Source organism: Aquarana catesbeiana, linkage group LG03 (genome assembly GCF_042186555.1).
Source record: "Aquarana catesbeiana isolate 2022-GZ linkage group LG03, ASM4218655v1, whole genome shotgun sequence".
NCBI classification, from domain to species: Eukaryota; Metazoa; Chordata; class Amphibia; order Anura; family Ranidae; genus Aquarana; species Aquarana catesbeiana.
This window is the reverse complement of record NC_133326.1, coordinates 645190576-645208354: the sequence shown is the minus strand read 5'-3', so window position 1 is coordinate 645208354 and position 17779 is coordinate 645190576. Positions and strand designations below refer to the sequence as shown.

General features: G+C 51.9%; 3 non-coding genes and 13 pseudogenes across 3 annotated transcripts; all 16 read left to right on the top strand.

Annotated features, from left to right (window-relative positions):
• The first annotated feature begins 38 nt into the window (after positions 1-38).
• On the top strand, positions 39-171 carry LOC141135917 (U2 spliceosomal RNA; annotated as a pseudogene).
• Positions 172-2352: 2181 nt separating this feature from the next.
• LOC141135648 (U4 spliceosomal RNA) lies at positions 2353-2474 on the top strand (annotated as a pseudogene).
• A 641-nt stretch (positions 2475-3115) lies between these two features.
• Positions 3116-3188, top strand: TRNAK-UUU (transfer RNA lysine (anticodon UUU)). Its single transcript has one exon. It is a non-coding gene; the product is annotated as a tRNA-Lys (tRNA).
• Positions 3189-3754: 566 nt separating this feature from the next.
• On the top strand, positions 3755-3819 carry LOC141135469 (U4 spliceosomal RNA; annotated as a pseudogene).
• Positions 3820-4994: 1175 nt separating this feature from the next.
• LOC141135892 (U2 spliceosomal RNA) lies at positions 4995-5127 on the top strand (annotated as a pseudogene).
• A 1003-nt stretch (positions 5128-6130) lies between these two features.
• Positions 6131-6252, top strand: LOC141135646 (U4 spliceosomal RNA; annotated as a pseudogene).
• Positions 6253-6893: 641 nt separating this feature from the next.
• TRNAK-UUU (transfer RNA lysine (anticodon UUU)) lies at positions 6894-6966 on the top strand. Its single transcript has one exon. It is a non-coding gene; the product is annotated as a tRNA-Lys (tRNA).
• A 566-nt stretch (positions 6967-7532) lies between these two features.
• Positions 7533-7597, top strand: LOC141135370 (U4 spliceosomal RNA; annotated as a pseudogene).
• Positions 7598-8774: 1177 nt separating this feature from the next.
• Positions 8775-8907, top strand: LOC141135916 (U2 spliceosomal RNA; annotated as a pseudogene).
• A 2181-nt stretch (positions 8908-11088) lies between these two features.
• On the top strand, positions 11089-11210 carry LOC141135645 (U4 spliceosomal RNA; annotated as a pseudogene).
• A 1280-nt stretch (positions 11211-12490) lies between these two features.
• Positions 12491-12555, top strand: LOC141135369 (U4 spliceosomal RNA; annotated as a pseudogene).
• A 1133-nt stretch (positions 12556-13688) lies between these two features.
• LOC141135644 (U4 spliceosomal RNA) lies at positions 13689-13810 on the top strand (annotated as a pseudogene).
• Positions 13811-14451: 641 nt separating this feature from the next.
• Positions 14452-14524, top strand: TRNAK-UUU (transfer RNA lysine (anticodon UUU)). Its single transcript has one exon. It is a non-coding gene; the product is annotated as a tRNA-Lys (tRNA).
• Positions 14525-15090: 566 nt separating this feature from the next.
• LOC141135368 (U4 spliceosomal RNA) lies at positions 15091-15155 on the top strand (annotated as a pseudogene).
• Positions 15156-16332: 1177 nt separating this feature from the next.
• On the top strand, positions 16333-16465 carry LOC141134960 (U2 spliceosomal RNA; annotated as a pseudogene).
• Positions 16466-17461: 996 nt separating this feature from the next.
• LOC141135643 (U4 spliceosomal RNA) lies at positions 17462-17583 on the top strand (annotated as a pseudogene).
• The last annotated feature ends 196 nt before the right edge of the window (positions 17584-17779 follow it).

The following is a 17779-nucleotide window of genomic DNA, read 5'->3' as shown; positions in this document are numbered from 1 at the left end:
CACGCCACTGGCTTTTCGATAGAGAGTGATTATTGCTAATTGCTTCTCGGCCTTTTGGCGAAGATCAAGTGTAGTATCTATTCTTATCAGTTTCCAGGAGGTGGCGCTTGCTTCCGTCCCTGATCTATGGCGAAATAGAGATGGGATTGCGGTTGCTATGCAAAACCTGCTGGAGTGAAGGTGACCTGGAGCGGTTTGTAGCCGAAAGGGAAGCCTTCTGATGGGGATGGAGAACCACGGGGTCTGAACCAGAGGGTCGGGACCCTGGCCTTCTGGCCTGGATTGGGGCGGATCTAGCTCCAGACAGTTATTTGGGAGAGAACGCTTACTCCTGCCTTGCAAGGGGGGGAGGGAGTGGCAAGTACTTCCCGAATGTAATTAGGAGGAGTGATGGGAGCGACGGCAGAGCCTGATGGTAAAGGGCTCTTTCCGGCTTCCTGATCTCCATATCCTTCCTGTCTGTGGTGGGGTCTGCTGTGGTCTGGGCTGGGTGGTCAGGGCTTTTTCGAAAAGCCAGTGGTGAATGTGCCCCTGAAGTGGCAGTTCAGGGGTGCCGTATAGTCACGGTGTGAAAGCACTTGATTTTATGGCACCATGGTCACTTCACCACAACACACGTTTTTCGCACCTGCCTCTTGGGCCGGGCCTTTTGGCCAGGACCAGGGGAAATTTTTATGCCTGGCCGGAGGGCCGGCCATTGGATAGCACAATGGCCACTTTCACTCTCCCATCTCACTATCTTCCCCACTCTTTCTTTTACCCCTGTTTGTCACCTTTTTGTCTTTTTTTTTTTGGTTGTCTTTGTATACACGTTTTATCACTGTGTGGCGAGTAGGGTGTGGGTCCTCGGGCCTACTCTGAAAGTTTTGGGAGGGGGTGGACATAGGCCTTTTGGCTTGGTTTGCCCTCTCCTTTGAGGGGTCTCTCTTCGGGAGAGCCCCACTGTACTTGGGTTGGTCTGCTTCGGCAGTCCTTCCAGTTGTGGGGGTCCGCCTGGTTTCGGCCGGATGGACCCTTTGTCTGAGTACCTCAGTCCCTGTCTGGAGCCTAACGCCCCGGGGGATCAGGGTAAGGTCCTTCCCTAGTGGAGGACTCTGTACACCCGTTGCACTTTTTTGTGTTTCACTCTCTATGTGTGGGCATTTTTTTTTGGCACCGGGTGGAAGTTTTTGAGGTGTGTTTTGCACGCCACTGGCTTTTCGATAGAGTGATTATTGCTAATTGCTTCTCGGCCCTTTGGCTAAGATCAAATCTAGTATCTGTACTTATCAGTTTCCAGGAGGTGGCGCTTGCTTCTGTCCCTGATCTATGGCGAGATAGAGATGGGATTGCGGTTGCTATGCAAAACCTGCTGGAGTGAAGGTAACCCGGAGCGGTTTGTAGCCGAAAGGGAAGCCTTCTGATGGGGACGGAGAACCATTCGGTCTTGGCGGAGGGTCGGGATCCTGGCCTTCTGGCCTGGATTGGGGCAGCTCTAGCTCTGGACAGTTATTTGGGAGAGAACGCTGGCTCCCCTTGCTCCCACCGGGGGAGCGGCCAGTATTTCCCAAATGTAATTAGGTAGGAGGGACGGAACGACGGTGAAGCCTGATGGCAAGGGCTCTCTCCAAGCTTCCAGAACTCCATACCTTTCTGCCTGGGGTGGGGGCTGCTGTGGTCTGGGCTGTGGGTCAGGGCTTTTTCGAAAAGCCAGTGGTGAATGTGCCCCTGAAGTGGCAGTTCAGGGGTGCCGTATAGTCACGGTGTGAAAGCACTTGATTTTATGGCACCATGGTCACTTCACCACAACACACGTTTTTCACACCTGCCTCTTGGGCCGGGCCTTTTGGCCAGGACCAGGGGAAATTTTTATGCCTGGCCGGAGGGCCGGCCATTGTATAGCACAATGGCCACTTTCACTCTCCCATCTCACTATCTTCCCCACTCTTTCTTTTACCCCTGTTTGTCACCTTTTTGTCTTTTTTTTGGTTGTCTTTGTATACACGTTTTGTCACTGTGTGGCGAGTAGGGTGTGGGTCCTCGGGCCTACTCTGAAAGTCTTGGGAGGGGGTGGACATAGGCCTTTTGGCTTGGTTCGCCCTCTCCTTTGAGGGGTCTCCCTTCGGGGGAGCCCCACTGTACTTGGGTCGGTCTGCTTTGGCAGACCTTCCAGTTGTGGGGGTCCACCTGGTTTCGGCCAGATGGACCCTTTGTCTGAGTACCTCAGTCCCTGTCTGGAGCCTAACGCCCCGGGGGATCAGGGTAAGGTCCTTCCCTAGTGGAGGACTCTGTACACCCGTTGCACTTTTTTGTGTTTCACTCTCTATGTGTGGGCACTTTTTTTTGGCACCGGGTGGAAGTTTTTGAGGTGTGTTTTGCACGCCACTGGCTTTTCGATAGAGTGATTATTGCTAATTGAAAACTTTTCCCAATACCCCGCCACGATGACTTGAAATACAGTCAGCACTGGCAATTTTTGAGAGTCTCTGAGGAGACTGAGCAATGTGTTTTCAACAGCAGATAAGTGATGGCTTCTTACATGCAGACTGAGATGCGTTAGAGTTGAGAAAGTGAGTCACGGGCCCATTGACACCATAGAGAGCTTTTGTGTCATCATGCAGCCTGGGTAGAACAATCAGTGATTTTCACGCGCCGCTCGTTCTTCACTTGCCTGTAATCCAGAGTGGACTCTACCTCGTTTTTTTGCCTGGGTTTCTTCTGCTGGACCTGGCAACATGAGGCTCAAGGTGAACTGTCTTTATTTGTAACCCAGTCACTGATTAAGAATACTGGAAGCGTGTTGGTCCAGGGTTAAGGAAGCCTTTCGGGCGGTGTCTTTTTGCAAGGCCCTTGTTTCCGGTCAAAGAGCATTGAACTGTAGGTAAAACTAAGGCAGAAACTTTAGGCGTTCTCCACCTGTACCGGACTGGACCCTATCTGCATGGTTGCAGGTTAGATTCTCCCTTTTATCTTCAACCTGTCCTAGAAAATTAAACGGGAGAGGACGATTGGCCAGCCTGGGCAAGCCAAATACTTGTGCTTTCAGGCACCCGGTCCCCTTGGCTGAATGGTCTTTTTCCACCATACATGTCAAGATTCAAGCAGCTTGGACCGCTATGGAGGAGGAGCTTTGAGAGCCCGGATAGCTCAGTCGGTAGAGCATCAGACTTTTAATCTGAGGGTCCAGGGTTCAAGTCCCTGTTCGGGCGGTGCCTTTCACTTACCTATGAGGCCTTTGAGCTGCCAATAGGGCAGTCTTTATGCACATCTGCCGGGAATGCTCACTGGCTCAGAGAGATGAAATGTCCTAACTTCCCCCTTTCTAGGCTCCTGGAATCTGCCAGAAATAAAGGTGGCTGAAGGTGATTGCTTGACCAACTGTTTCCCAACAACCCTTGTCTATGGCAGCTTACCTGGGCTCCAGTTCAGGCATGTTATCTAGCGAACTTTCAACAAAGGCCCCAAATCCTTCCACCTTGGTCTTTTCTCAGCAGCATAGCTGTTCAAACACATACGCTCCCAGTGGCCTTTCAGGACTGCTGTGGGAGAAACGCATCTGACATCTAGGGCCCTGTCCCTTTAGATTCTCCTTAGTTCTTTCAAATGCTAACACTATTCAGTGGGTAAACAATGCCCACTTAGGCATCGTCCCTGTCTCATTAACATGCCAAGTCCCAGAATGCTCAGCGGCCCACTGGATGACACTTATGTGTCTCTCCTCAATGTCAATTTCTCCTCCAAGGAAGGGCAGATGTTGGCAGGCACTGATTTGGTTAGCTTTGCGCAGTGGCAGTATCATGGCCAATGAGGTTCAACTGAGGCGTGATTATTGCTAATTGCTTCTCGGCCTTTTGGCGAAGATCAAGTGTAGTATCTATTCTTATCAGTTTCCAGGAGGTGGCGCTTGCTTCCGTCCCTGATCTATGGCGAAATAGAGATGGGATTGCGGTTGCTATGCAAAACCTGCCGGAGTGAAGGTGACCTGGAGCGGTTTGTAGCCGAAAAGGAAGCCTTCTGATGGGGATGGAGAACCACGGGGTCTGAACCAGAGGGTCGGGACCCTGGTCTTCTGGCCTGGATTGGGGCGGATCTAGCTCCAGACAGTTATTTGGGAGAGAACGCTTACTCCTGCCTTGCAAGGGGGGGAGGGAGTGGCAAGTACTTCCCGAATGTAATTAGGAGGAGTGATGGGAGCGACGGCAGAGCCTGATGGTAAAGGGCTCTTTCCGGCTTCCTGATCTCCATATCCTTCCTGTCTGTGGTGGGGTCTGCTGTGGTCTGGGCTGGGTGGTCAGGGCTTTTTCGAAAAGCCAGTGGTGAATGTGCCCCTGAAGTGGCAGTTCAGGGGTGCCGTATAGTCACGGTGTGAAAGCACTTGATTTTATGGCACCATGGTCACTTCACCACAACACACGTTTTTCGCACCTGCCTCTTGGGCCGGGCCTTTTGGCCAGGACCAGGGGAAATTTTTATGCCTGGCCGGAGGGCCGGCCATTGTATAGCACAATGGCCACTTTCACTCTCCCATCTCACTATCTTCCCCACTCTTTTCTTTACCCCTGTTTGTCACCTTTTTGTCTTTTTTTTTTGGTTGTCTTTGTATACACGTTTTGTCACTGTGTGGCGAGTAGGGTGTGGGTCCTCGGGCCTACTCTGAAAGTCTTGGGGGGGGGTGGACATAGGCCTTTTGGCTTGGTTCGCCCTCTCCTTTGAGGGGTCTCTCTTCGGGAGAGCCCCACTGTACTTGGGTTGGTCTGCTTCGGCAGTCCTTCCAGTTGTGGGGGTCCGCCTGGTTTCGGCCAGATGGACCCTTTGTCTGAGTACCTCAGTCCCTGTCTGGAGCCTAACGCCCCGGGGGATCAGGGTAAGGTCCTTCCCTAGTGGAGGACTCTGTACACCCGTTGCACTTTTTTGTGTTTCACTCTCTATGTGTGGGCACTTTTTTTGGCACCGGGTGGAAGTTTTTGAGGTGTGTTTTGCACGCCACTGGCTTTTCGATAGAGTGATTATTGCTAATTGCTTCTCGGCCTTTTGGCGAAGATCAAGTGTAGTATCTATTCTTATCAGTTTCCAGGAGGTGGCGCTTGCTTCCGTCCCTGATCTATGGCGAAATAGAGATGGGATTGCGGTTGCTATGCAAAACCTGCTGGAGTGAAGGTGACCTGGAGCGGTTTGTAGCTGAAAGGGAAGCCTTCTGATGGGGATGGAGAACCACGGGGTCTGAACCAGAGGGTCGGGATCCTGGCCTTCTGGCCTGGATTGGGGCGGATCTAGCTCCAGACAGTTTTTTGGGAGAGAACGCTTACTCCTGCCTTGCAAGGGGGGGAGGGAGTGGCAAGTACTTCCTGAATGTAATTAGGAGGAGTGATGGGAGCGACGGCAGAGCCTGATGGTAAAGGGCTCTTTCCGGCTTCCCGATCTCCATATCCTTCCTGTCTGTGGTGGGGTCTGCTGTGGTCTGGGCTGGGTGGTCAGGGCTTTTTCGAAAAGCCAGTGGTGAATGTGCCCCTGAAGTGGCAGTTCAGGGGTGCCGTATAGTCACGGTGTGAAAGCACTTGATTTTATGGCACCATGGTCACTTCACCACAACACACGTTTTTCGCACCTGCCTCTTGGGCCGGCCTTTTGGCCAGGACCAGGGGAAATTTTTATGCCTGGCCGGAGGGCCGGCCATTGTATAGCACAATGGCCACTTTCACTCTCCCATCTCACTATCTTCCCCACTCTTTCTTTTACCCCTGTTTGTCACCTTTTTGTCCTTTTTTTTGGTTGTTTTGTATACATGTTTGTCACTGTGTGGCGAGTAGGGTGTGGGTCCTCGGGCCTACTCTGAAAGTCTTGGGAGGGGGTGGACATAGGCCTTTTGGCTTGGTTCGCCCTCTCCTTTGAGGGGTCTCTCTTCGGGAGAGCCCCACTGTACTTGGGTTGGTCTGCTTCGGCAGTCCTTCCAGTTGTGGGGGTCCGCCTGGTTTCGGCCAGATGGACCCTTTGTCTGAGTACCTCAGTCCCTGTCTGGAGCCTAACGCCCCGGGGGATCAGGGTAAGGTCCTTCCCTAGTGGAGGACTCTGTACACCCGTTGCACGTTTTTGTGTTTCACTCTCTATGTGTGGGCACTTTTTTTTGGCACCGGGTGGAAGTTTTTGAGGTGTGTTTTGCACGCCACTGGCTTTTCGATAGAGTGATTATTGCTAATTGAAAACTTTTCCCAATACCCCGCCACGATGACTTGAAATACAGTCAGCACTGGCAATTTTTGAGAGTCTCTGAGGAGACTGAGCAATGTGTTTTCAACAGCAGATAAGTGACGGCTTCTTACATGCAGACTGAGATGCGTTAGAGTTGAGAAAGTGAGTCACGGGCCCATTGACACCATAGAGAGCTTTTGTGTCATCACGCAGCCTGGGTAGAACAATCAGTGATTGGCACGCGCCGCTCGTTCTTCACTTGCCTGTAATCCAGAGTGGACTCTACCTCGTTTTTTTGCCTGGGTTTCTTCTGCTGGACCTGGCAACATGAGGCTCAAGGTGAACTGTCTTTATTTGTAACCCAGTCACTGATTAAGAATACTGGAAGCGTGTTGGTCCAGGGTTAAGGAAGCCTTTCGGGTGGTGTCTTTTTGCAAGGCCCTTGTTTCCGGTCAAAGAGCATTGAACTGTAGGTAAAACTAAGGCAGAAACTTTAGGCGTTCTCCACCTGTACCGGACTGGACCCTATCTGCATGGTTGCAGGTTAGATTCTCCCTTTTATCTTCAACCTGTCCTAGAAAATTAAACGGGAGAGGACGATTGGCCAGCCTGGGCAAGCCAAATACTTGTGCTTTCAGGCACCCGGTCCCCTTGGCTGAATGGTCTTTTTCCACCATACATGTCAAGATTCAAGCAGCTTGGACCGCTATGGAGGAGGAGCTTTGAGAGCCCGGATAGCTCAGTCGGTAGAGCATCAGACTTTTAATCTGAGGGTCCAGGGTTCAAGTCCCTGTTCGGGCGGTGCCTTTCACTTACCTATGAGGCCTTTGAGCTGCCAATAGGGCAGTCTTTATGCACATCTGCCGGGAATGCTCACTGGCTCAGAGAGATGAAATGCCCTAACTTCCCCCTTTCTAGGCTCCTGGAATCTGCCAGAAATAAAGGTGGCTGAAGGTGATTGCTTGACCAACTGTTTCCCAACAACCCTTGTCTATGGCAGCTTACCTGGGCTCCAGTTCAGGCATGTTATCTAGCGAACTTTCAACAAAGGCCCCAAATCCTTCCACCTTGGTCTTTTCTCAGCAGCATAGCTGTTCAAACACATACGCTCCCAGTGGCCTTTCAGGACTGCTGTGGGAGAAACGCATCTGACATCTAGGGCCCTGTCCCTTTAGATTCTCCTTAGTTCTTTCAAATGCTAACACTATTCAGTGGGTAAACAATGCCCACTTAGGCATCGTCCCTGTCTCATTAACATGCCAAGTCCCAGAATGCTCAGCGGCCCACTGGAAGACACTTATGTGTCTCTCCTCAATGTCAATTTCTCCTCCAAGGAAGGGCAGATGTTGGCAGGCACTGATTTGGTTAGCTTTGCGCAGTGGCAGTATCATAGCCAATGAGGTTCAACTGAGGCGTGATTATTGCTAATTGCTTCTCGGCCTTTTGGCGAAGATCAAGTGTAGTATCTATTCTTATCAGTTTCCAGGAGGTGGCGCTTGCTTCCGTCCCTGATCTATGGCGAAATAGAGATGGGATTGCGGTTGCTATGCAAAACCTGCTGGAGTGAAGGTGACCTGGAGCGGTTTGTAGCCGAAAGGGAAGCCTTCTGATGGGGATGGAGAACCACGGGGTCTGAACCAGAGGGTCGGGACCCTGGCCTTCTGGCCTGGATTGGGGCGGATCTAGCTCCAGACAGTTATTTGGGAGAGAACGCTTACTCCTGCCTTGCAAGGGGGGGAGGGAGTGGCAAGTACTTCCCGAATGTAATTAGGAGGAGTGATGGGAGCGACGGCAGAGCCTGATGGTAAAGGGCTCTTTCCGGCTTCCTGATCTCCATATCCTTCCTGTCTGTGGTGGGGTCTGCTGTGGTCTGGGCTGGGTGGTCAGGGCTTTTTCGAAAAGCCAGTGGTGAATGTGCCCCTGAAGTGGCAGTTCAGGGGTGCCGTATAGTCACGGTGTGAAAGCACTTGATTTTATGGCACCATGGTCACTTCACCACAACACACGTTTTTCGCACCTGCCTCTTGGGCCGGGCCTTTTGGCCAGGACCAGGGGAAATTTTTATGCCTGGCCGGAGGGCCGGCCATTGTATAGCACAATGGCCACTTTCACTCTCCCATCTCACTATCTTCCCCACTCTTTCTTTTACCCCTGTTTGTCACCTTTTTGTCTTTTTTTTTGGTTGTCTTTGTATACACGTTTTGTCACTGTGTGGCGAGTAGGGTGTGGGTCCTCGGGCCTACTCTGAAAGTTTTGGGAGGGGGTGGACATAGGCCTTTTGGCTTGGTTCGCCCTCTCCTTTGAGGGGTCTCTCTTCGGGAGAGCCCCACTGTACTTGGGTTGGTCTGCTTCGGCAGTCCTTCCAGTTGTGGGGGTCCGCCTGGTTTCGGCCGGATGGACCCTTTGTCTGAGTACCTCAGTCCCTGTCTGGAGCCTAACGCCCCGGGGGATCAGGGTAAGGTCCTTCCCTAGTGGAGGACTCTGTACACCCGTTGCACGTTTTTGTGTTTCACTCTCTATGTGTGGGCACTTTTTTTTGGCACCGGGTGGAAGTTTTTGAGGTGTGTTTTGCACGCCACTGGCTTTTCGATAGAGAGTGATTATTGCTAATTGCTTCTCGGCCTTTTGGCGAAGATCAAGTGTAGTATCTATTCTTATCAGTTTCCAGGAGGTGGCGCTTGCTTCCGTCCCTGATCTATGGCGAAATAGAGATGGGATTGCGGTTGCTATGCAAAACCTGCTGGAGTGAAGGTGACCTGGAGCGGTTTGTAGCCGAAAGGGAAGCCTTCTGATGGGGATGGAGAACCACGGGGTCTGAACCAGAGGGTCGGGACCCTGGCCTTCTGGCCTGGATTGGGGCGGATCTAGCTCCAGACAGTTATTTGGGAGAGAACGCTTACTCCTGCCTTGCAAGGGGGGGAGGGAGTGGCAAGTACTTCCCGAATGTAATTAGGAGGAGTGATGGGAGCGACGGCAGAGCCTGATGGTAAAGGGCTCTTTCCGGCTTCCTGATCTCCATATCCTTCCTGTCTGTGGTGGGGTCTGCTGTGGTCTGGGCTGGGTGGTCAGGGCTTTTTCGAAAAGCCAGTGGTGAATGTGCCCCTGAAGTGGCAGTTCAGGGGTGCCGTATAGTCACGGTGTGAAAGCACTTGATTTTATGGCACCATGGTCACTTCACCACAACACACGTTTTTCGCACCTGCCTCTTGGGCCGGGCCTTTTGGCCAGGACCAGGGGAAATTTTTATGCCTGGCCGGAGGGCCGGCCATTGGATAGCACAATGGCCACTTTCACTCTCCCATCTCACTATCTTCCCCACTCTTTCTTTTACCCCTGTTTGTCACCTTTTTGTCTTTTTTTTTTTGGTTGTCTTTGTATACACGTTTTATCACTGTGTGGCGAGTAGGGTGTGGGTCCTCGGGCCTACTCTGAAAGTTTTGGGAGGGGGTGGACATAGGCCTTTTGGCTTGGTTTGCCCTCTCCTTTGAGGGGTCTCTCTTCGGGAGAGCCCCACTGTACTTGGGTTGGTCTGCTTCGGCAGTCCTTCCAGTTGTGGGGGTCCGCCTGGTTTCGGCCGGATGGACCCTTTGTCTGAGTACCTCAGTCCCTGTCTGGAGCCTAACGCCCCGGGGGATCAGGGTAAGGTCCTTCCCTAGTGGAGGACTCTGTACACCCGTTGCACTTTTTTGTGTTTCACTCTCTATGTGTGGGCATTTTTTTTTGGCACCGGGTGGAAGTTTTTGAGGTGTGTTTTGCACGCCACTGGCTTTTCGATAGAGTGATTATTGCTAATTGCTTCTCGGCCCTTTGGCTAAGATCAAATCTAGTATCTGTACTTATCAGTTTCCAGGAGGTGGCGCTTGCTTCTGTCCCTGATCTATGGCGAGATAGAGATGGGATTGCGGTTGCTATGCAAAACCTGCTGGAGTGAAGGTAACCCGGAGCGGTTTGTAGCCGAAAGGGAAGCCTTCTGATGGGGACGGAGAACCATTCGGTCTTGGCGGAGGGTCGGGATCCTGGCCTTCTGGCCTGGATTGGGGCAGCTCTAGCTCTGGACAGTTATTTGGGAGAGAACGCTGGCTCCCCTTGCTCCCACCGGGGGAGCGGCCAGTATTTCCCAAATGTAATTAGGTAGGAGGGACGGAACGACGGTGAAGCCTGATGGCAAGGGCTCTCTCCAAGCTTCCAGAACTCCATACCTTTCTGCCTGGGGTGGGGGCTGCTGTGGTCTGGGCTGTGGGTCAGGGCTTTTTCGAAAAGCCAGTGGTGAATGTGCCCCTGAAGTGGCAGTTCAGGGGTGCCGTATAGTCACGGTGTGAAAGCACTTGATTTTATGGCACCATGGTCACTTCACCACAACACACGTTTTTCACACCTGCCTCTTGGGCCGGGCCTTTTGGCCAGGACCAGGGGAAATTTTTATGCCTGGCCGGAGGGCCGGCCATTGTATAGCACAATGGCCACTTTCACTCTCCCATCTCACTATCTTCCCCACTCTTTCTTTTACCCCTGTTTGTCACCTTTTTGTCTTTTTTTTGGTTGTCTTTGTATACACGTTTTGTCACTGTGTGGCGAGTAGGGTGTGGGTCCTCGGGCCTACTCTGAAAGTCTTGGGAGGGGGTGGACATAGGCCTTTTGGCTTGGTTCGCCCTCTCCTTTGAGGGGTCTCCCTTCGGGGGAGCCCCACTGTACTTGGGTCGGTCTGCTTTGGCAGACCTTCCAGTTGTGGGGGTCCACCTGGTTTCGGCCAGATGGACCCTTTGTCTGAGTACCTCAGTCCCTGTCTGGAGCCTAACGCCCCGGGGGATCAGGGTAAGGTCCTTCCCTAGTGGAGGACTCTGTACACCCGTTGCACTTTTTTGTGTTTCACTCTCTATGTGTGGGCACTTTTTTTTGGCACCGGGTGGAAGTTTTTGAGGTGTGTTTTGCACGCCACTGGCTTTTCGATAGAGTGATTATTGCTAATTGAAAACTTTTCCCAATACCCCGCCACGATGACTTGAAATACAGTCAGCACTGGCAATTTTTGAGAGTCTCTGAGGAGACTGAGCAATGTGTTTTCAACAGCAGATAAGTGATGGCTTCTTACATGCAGACTGAGATGCGTTAGAGTTGAGAAAGTGAGTCACGGGCCCATTGACACCATAGAGAGCTTTTGTGTCATCATGCAGCCTGGGTAGAACAATCAGTGATTTTCACGCGCCGCTCGTTCTTCACTTGCCTGTAATCCAGAGTGGACTCTACCTCGTTTTTTTGCCTGGGTTTCTTCTGCTGGACCTGGCAACATGAGGCTCAAGGTGAACTGTCTTTATTTGTAACCCAGTCACTGATTAAGAATACTGGAAGCGTGTTGGTCCAGGGTTAAGGAAGCCTTTCGGGCGGTGTCTTTTTGCAAGGCCCTTGTTTCCGGTCAAAGAGCATTGAACTGTAGGTAAAACTAAGGCAGAAACTTTAGGCGTTCTCCACCTGTACCGGACTGGACCCTATCTGCATGGTTGCAGGTTAGATTCTCCCTTTTATCTTCAACCTGTCCTAGAAAATTAAACGGGAGAGGACGATTGGCCAGCCTGGGCAAGCCAAATACTTGTGCTTTCAGGCACCCGGTCCCCTTGGCTGAATGGTCTTTTTCCACCATACATGTCAAGATTCAAGCAGCTTGGACCGCTATGGAGGAGGAGCTTTGAGAGCCTGGATAGCTCAGTCGGTAGAGCATCAGACTTTTAATCTGAGGGTCCAGGGTTCAAGTCCCTGTTCGGGCGGTGCCTTTCACTTACCTATGAGGCCTTTGAGCTGCCAATAGGGCAGTCTTTATGCACATCTGCCGGGAATGCTCACTGGCTCAGAGAGATGAAATGTCCTAACTTCCCCCTTTCTAGGCTCCTGGAATCTGCCAGAAATAAAGGTGGCTGAAGGTGATTGCTTGACCAACTGTTTCCCAACAACCCTTGTCTATGGCAGCTTACCTGGGCTCCAGTTCAGGCATGTTATCTAGCGAACTTTCAACAAAGGCCCCAAATCCTTCCACCTTGGTCTTTTCTCAGCAGCATAGCTGTTCAAACACATACGCTCCCAGTGGCCTTTCAGGACTGCTGTGGGAGAAACGCATCTGACATCTAGGGCCCTGTCCCTTTAGATTCTCCTTAGTTCTTTCAAATGCTAACACTATTCAGTGGGTAAACAATGCCCACTTAGGCATCGTCCCTGTCTCATTAACATGCCAAGTCCCAGAATGCTCAGCGGCCCACTGGATGACACTTATGTGTCTCTCCTCAATGTCAATTTCTCCTCCAAGGAAGGGCAGATGTTGGCAGGCACTGATTTGGTTAGCTTTGCGCAGTGGCAGTATCATAGCCAATGAGGTTCAACTGAGGCGTGATTATTGCTAATTGCTTCTCGGCCTTTTGGCGAAGATCAAGTGTAGTATCTATTCTTATCAGTTTCCAGGAGGTGGCGCTTGCTTCCGTCCCTGATCTATGGCGAAATAGAGATGGGATTGCGGTTGCTATGCAAAACCTGCTGGAGTGAAGGTGACCTGGAGCGGTTTGTAGCCGAAAAGGAAGCCTTCTGATGGGGATGGAGAACCACGGGGTCTGAACCAGAGGGTCGGGACCCTGGTCTTCTGGCCTGGATTGGGGCGGATCTAGCTCCAGACAGTTATTTGGGAGAGAACGCTTACTCCTGCCTTGCAGGTGGGGGAGGGAGTGGCAAGTACTTCCCCAATGTAATTAGGAGGAGTGATGGGAGCGACGGCAGAGCCTGATGGTAAAGGGCTCTTTCCGGCTTCCTGATCTCCATAACCTTCCTGTCTGTGGTGGGGTCTGCTGTGGTCTGGGCTGGGTGGTCAGGGCTTTTTCGAAAAGCCAGTGGTGAATGTGCCCCTGAAGTGGCAGTTCAGGGGTGCCGTATAGTCACGGTGTGAAAGCACTTGATTTTATGGCACCATGGTCACTTCACCACAACACACGTTTTTCGCACCTGCCTCTTGGGCCGGGCCTTTTGGCCAGGACCAGGGGAAATTTTTATGCCTGGCCGGAGGGCCGGCCATTGTATAGCACAATGGCCACTTTCACTCTCCCATCTCACTATCTTCCCCACTCTTTCTTTTACCCCTGTTTGTCACCTTTTTGTCTTTTTTTTGGTTGTCTTTGTATACACGTTTTGTCACTGTGTGGCGAGTAGGGTGTGGGTCCTCGGGCCTACTCTGAAAGTCTTGGGAGGGGGTGGACATAGGCCTTTTGGCTTGGTTCGCCCTCTCCTTTGAGGGGTCTCTCTTCGGGAGAGCCCCACTGTACTTGGGTTGGTCTGCTTCGGCAGTCCTTCCAGTTGTGGGGGTCCGCCTGGTTTCGGCCGGATGGACCCTTTGTCTGAGTACCTCAGTCCCTGTCTGGAGCCTAACGCCCCGGGGGATCAGGGTAAGGTCCTTCCCTAGTGGAGGACTCTGTACACCCGTTGCACGTTTTTGTGTTTCACTCTCTATGTGTGGGCACTTTTTTTTGGCACCGGGTGGAAGTTTTTGAGGTGTGTTTTGCACGCCACTGGCTTTTCGATAGAGTGATTATTGCTAATTGAAAACTTTTCCCAATACCCCGCCACGATGACTTGAAATACAGTCAGCACTGGCAATTTTTGAGAGTCTCTGAGGAGACTGAGCAATGTGTTTTCAACAGCAGATAAGTGACGGCTTCTTACATGCAGACTGAGATGCGTTAGAGTTGAGAAAGTGAGTCACGGGCCCATTGACACCATAGAGAGCTTTTGTGTCATCACGCAGCCTGGGTAGAACAATCAGTAATTGGCACGCGCCGCTCGTTCTTCACTTGCCTGTAATCCAGAGTGGACTCTACCTCGTTTTTTTGCCTGGGTTTCTTCTGCTGGACCTGGCAACATGAGGCTCAAGGTGAACTGTCTTTATTTGTAACCCAGTCACTGATTAAGAATACTGGAAGCGTGTTGGTCCAGGGTTAAGGAAGCCTTTCGGGCGGTGTCTTTTTGCAAGGCCCTTGTTTCCGGTCAAAGAGCATTGAACTGTAGGTAAAACTAAGGCAGAAACTTTAGGCGTTCTCCACCTGTACCGGACTGGACCCTATCTGCATGGTTGCAGGTTAGATTCTCCCTTTTATCTTCAACCTGTCCTAGAAAATTAAACGGGAGAGGACGATTGGCCAGCCTGGGCAAGCCAAATACTTGTGCTTTCAGGCACCCGGTCCCCTTGGCTGAATGGTCTTTTTCCACCATACATGTCAAGATTCAAGCAGCTTGGACCGCTATGGAGGAGGAGCTTTGAGAGCCCGGATAGCTCAGTCGGTAGAGCATCAGACTTTTAATCTGAGGGTCCAGGGTTCAAGTCCCTGTTCGGGCGGTGCCTTTCACTTACCTATGAGGCCTTTGAGCTGCCAATAGGGCAGTCTTTATGCACATCTGCCGGGAATGCTCACTGGCTCAGAGAGATGAAATGCCCTAACTTCCCCCTTTCTAGGCTCCTGGAATCTGCCAGAAATAAAGGTGGCTGAAGGTGATTGCTTGACCAACTGTTTCCCAACAACCCTTGTCTATGGCAGCTTACCTGGGCTCCAGTTCAGGCATGTTATCTAGCGAACTTTCAACAAAGGCCCCAAATCCTTCCACCTTGGTCTTTTCTCAGCAGCATAGCTGTTCAAACACATACGCTCCCAGTGGCCTTTCAGGACTGCTGTGGGAGAAACGCATCTGACATCTAGGGCCCTGTCCCTTTAGATTCTCCTTAGTTCTTTCAAATGCTAACACTATTCAGTGGGTAAACAATGCCCACTTAGGCATCGTCCCTGTCTCATTAACATGCCAAGTCCCAGAATGCTCAGCGGCCCACTGGATGACACTTATGTGTCTCTCCTCAATGTCAGTTTCTCCTCCAAGGAAGGGCAGATGTTGGCAGGTACTGATTTGGTTAGCTTTGCGCAGTGGCAGTATCATAGCCAATGAGGTTCAACTGAGGCGTGATTATTGCTAATTGCTTCTCGGCCTTTTGGCGAAGATCAAGTGTAGTATCTATTCTTATCAGTTTCCAGGAGGTGGCGCTTGCTTCCGTCCCTGATCTATGGCGAAATAGAGATGGGATTGCGGTTGCTATGCAAAACCTGCTGGAGTGAAGGTGACCTGGAGCGGTTTGTAGCCGAAAGGGAAGCCTTCTGATGGCAATGGAGAACCACGGGGTCTGAACCAGAGGGTCGGGACCCTGGCCTTCTGGCCTGGATTGGGGCGGATCTAGCTCCAGACAGTTATTTGGGAGAGAACGCTTACTCCTGCCTTGCAAGGGGGGGAGGGAGTGGCAAGTACTTCCCGAATGTAATTAGGAGGAGTGATGGGAGCGACGGCAGAGCCTGATGGTAAAGGGCTCTTTCCGGCTTCCCGATCTCCATATCCTTCCTGTCTGTGGTGGGGTCTGCTGTGGTCTGGGCTGGGTGGTCAGGGCTTTTTCGAAAAGCCAGTGGTGAATGTGCCCCTGAAGTGGCAGTTCAGGGGTGCCGTATAGTCACGGTGTGAAAGCACTTGATTTTATGGCACCATGGTCACTTCACCACAACACACGTTTTTCGCACCTGCCTCTTGGGCCGGGCCTTTTGGCCAGGACCAGGGGAAATTTTTATGCCTGGCCGGAGGGCCGGCCATTGTATAGCACAATGGCCACTTTCACTCTCCCATCTCACTATCTTCCCCACTCTTTCTTTTACCCCTGTTTGTCACCTTTTTGTCTTTTTTTTTTTGGTTGTCTTTGTATACACGTTTTGTCACTGTGTGGCGAGTAGGGTGTGGGTCCTCGGGCCTACTCTGAAAGTCTTGGGAGGGGATGGACATAGGCCTTTTGGCTTGGTTCGCCCTCTCCTTTGAGGGGTCTCTCTTCGGGAGAGCCCCACTGTACTTGGGTTGGTCTGCTTCGGCAGTCCTTCCAGTTGTGGGGGTCCGCCTGGTTTCGGCCGGATGGACCCTTTGTCTGAGTACCTCAGTCCCTGTCTGGAGCCTAACGCCCCGGGGGATCAGGGTAAGGTCCTTCCCTAGTGGAGGACTCTGTACACCCGTTGCACGTTTTTGTGTTTCACTCTCTATGTGTGGGCACTTTTTTTTGGCACCGGGTGGAAGTTTTTGAGGTGTGTTTTGCACGCCACTGGCTTTTCGATAGAGTGATTATTGCTAATTGCTTCTCGGCCCTTTGGCTAAGATCGAATCTAGTATCTGTTCTTATCAGTTTCCAGGAGGTGGCGCTTGCTTCTGTCCCTGATCTATGGCGAGATAGAGATGGGATTGCGGTTGCTATGCAAAACCTGCTGGAGTGAAGGTAACCCGGAGCGGTTTGTAGCCGAAAGGGAAGCCTTCTGATGGGGACGGAGAACCATTCGGTCTTGGCGGAGGGTCGGGATCCTGGCCTTCTGGCCTGGATTGGGGCAGCTCTAGCTCTGGACAGTTATTTGGGAGAGAACGCTGGCTCCCCTTGCTCCCACCGGGGGAGCGGCCAGTATTTCCCAAATGTAATTAGGTAGGAGGGACGGAACGACGGTGAAGCCTGATGGCAAGGGCTCTCTCCAAGCTTCCAGAACTCCATACCTTTCTGCCTGGGGTGGGGGCTGCTGTGGTCTGGGCTGTGGGTCAGGGCTTTTTCGAAAAGCCAGTGGTGAATGTGCCCCTGAAGTGGCAGTTCAGGGGTGCCGTATAGTCACGGTGTGAAAGCACTTGATTTTATGGCACCATGGTCACTTCACCACAACACACGTTTTTCGCACCTGCCTCTTGGGCCGGGCCTTTTGGCCAGGACCAGGGGAAATTTTTATGCCTGGCCGGAGGGCCGGCCATTGTATAGCACAATGGCCACTTTCACTCTCCCATCTCACTATCTTCCCCACTCTTTCTTTTACCCCTGTTTGTCACCTTTTGTCCTTTTTTTGGTTGTTTTGTATACACGTTTGTCACTGTGTGGCGAGTAGGGTGTGGGTCCTCGGGCCTACTCTGAAAGTCTTGGGAGGGGGTGGACATAGGCCTTTTGGCTTGGTTCGCCCTCTCCTTTGAGGGGTCTCTCTTCGGGAGAGCCCCACTGTACTTGGGTTGGTCTGCTTCGGCAGTCCTTCCAGTTGTGGGGGTCCGCCTGGTTTCGGCCAGATGGACCCTTTGTCTGAGTACCTCAGTCCCTGTCTGGAGCCTAACGCCCCGGGGGATCAGGGTAAGGTCCTTCCCTAGTGGAGGACTCTGTACACCCGTTGCACGTTTTTGTGTTTCACTCTCTATGTGTGGGCACTTTTTTTTGGCACCGGGTGGAAGTTTTTGAGGTGTGTTTTGCACGCCACTGGCTTTTCGATAGAGTGATTATTGCTAATTGAAAACTTTTCCCAATACCCCGCCACGATGACTTGAAATACAGTCAGCACTGGCAATTTTTGAGAGTCTCTGAGGAGACTGAGCAATGTGTTTTCAACAGCAGATAAGTGACGGCTTCTTACATGCAGACTGAGATGCGTTAGAGTTGAGAAAGTGAGTCACGGGCCCATTGACACCATAGAGAGCTTTTGTGTCATCACGCAGCCTGGGTAGAACAATCAGTGATTGGCACGCGCCGCTCGTTCTTCACTTGCCTGTAATCCAGAGTGGACTC